Below are 1737 nucleotides of genomic sequence, written 5' to 3'. Positions count from 1 at the left end.
TGAACATGGAATATTTTTCCATCTTTTAAGGTCCCCTTCTATTTCTTTTAGTAGAGTTATGTAGTTTTCTTTGTATAGGTCTTTTACATCTTTGGTTAAGTTGATTCCTAGGTACTTGATTTTTTAGTTGCTATTGAAAATGGTATCTTTTTCTTGAGTGTCTCTTCAGTTTGTTCATTTCTAGCATATAGAAACATTACTGACTTATGTGCATTAATCTTGTATCCCGCTACTTTGCTAAATTTGTTTATTAGCTCTAGTAGGTGTATCGTTGATTTCTCAGGGTTTTCTAGATATAAGATCATATCATCTGCAAACAATGACAGTTTTACTTCTTCTTTTCCAATTTGGATGCCTTTTATTTCTTTGTCTTGCCGGATTGCCCTGGCTAGCACTTCCAGCACAATGTTGAATAACAGTGGTGACAGCGGGCATCCTTGTCTTGTTCCTGATCTTAGAGGGAAGGCTTTCAGTCTCTCACCATTGAGTACTATGCTGGCTGTGGGTTTTTCATATATGCTCTTTATCATGTTGAGGAAGTTTCCTTCAATTCCTACCTTTTGAAGTGTTTTTATCAAAAAGGGATGTTGGATTTTGTCAAATGCTTTTTCAGCATCTATTGAGATGATCAATTGATTTTTCCCTTTCGAGTTTTTAATGTGTTGTAATACATTGATTGTTTTTCTGATGTTGAACCATCCTTGCATGCCTGGAATGAACCCCACTTGGTCATGGTGTATGATTTTTTTAATGTGTCTTTGGATTCGATTTGCAAGTATTTTGTTGAGGATTTTTGCATCTATATTCATTAGGGAGATTGGCCGGTAGTTTTCCTTTTTTGTAGCATCTTTGCCTGGTTTTGGTATTAGATTGATGTTAGCTTCATAAAATGAGTTAGGTAGTGTTCCATTTTTTCAATGCTTTGAAAGAGTTTGAGTAAGATTGGTGTCAGTTCTTTCTGGAAAGTTTGGTAGAATTCCCCTGTGAAGCCATCTGGCCCTGGGCATTTATTTGTGGGAAGATTTTTGATGACTGATTGGATCTCTTTGCTTGTGATGGGTTGGTTGAGGTCTTCTATTTCTTCTCTGGTCAGTCTAGGTTGTTCATATGTTTCCAGGAAATTGTCCATTTCTTCTACATTATCCAGTTTGTTGCCATACAGTTGTTCATAATATCCTCTTATAATTTTTTTAATTTCTTCAGGATCTGCAGTTATGTCACCTTTTTCATTCATTATTTTGTTTAAATGGGTCTTCTCTCTTTTGATTTTGTCAGTCTAGCTAGGGGCTTGTCAATCTTGTTGATCTTCTCAAAGAACCAACTTTTGGTGATATTTATCCTTTCTATTGTTTTTTTGTTCTCTATGTCATTTATTTCTGCTTTAATCCTTGTTATTTCTTTTCTTCTACTTGGTTTAGGATTGGTTTGCTGTTCATTTTCTAGCTTCTTCAGTTGATCCATTAGTTCTTTGATTTTGGCTCTTTCTTCCTTTTTAATATATGCGTTTAGTGCTATAAATTTCCCCCTTAGCACTGCTTTTGCTGCATCCCATAGGTTTTGGTATGTTGTGTTCTCATTTTCATTCGTCTCTATATATTTAGCAATTTCTCTTGCTATTTCTTCTTTAACCCACTGATTGTTTAGGAGTGTGTTGTTTAACCTCCAGGTATTTGTGAATTTTCTAAGTCTCTGATGGTTATTGACTTCTAATTGTATTCCATTGTGGTCAGAGAATGT

The sequence above is a fragment of the Choloepus didactylus genome, chromosome 5, assembly GCF_015220235.1.
Source record: "Choloepus didactylus isolate mChoDid1 chromosome 5, mChoDid1.pri, whole genome shotgun sequence".
Taxonomy (NCBI): domain Eukaryota; kingdom Metazoa; phylum Chordata; class Mammalia; order Pilosa; family Megalonychidae; genus Choloepus; species Choloepus didactylus.
Note: the sequence above shows the minus strand (reverse complement) of the source record.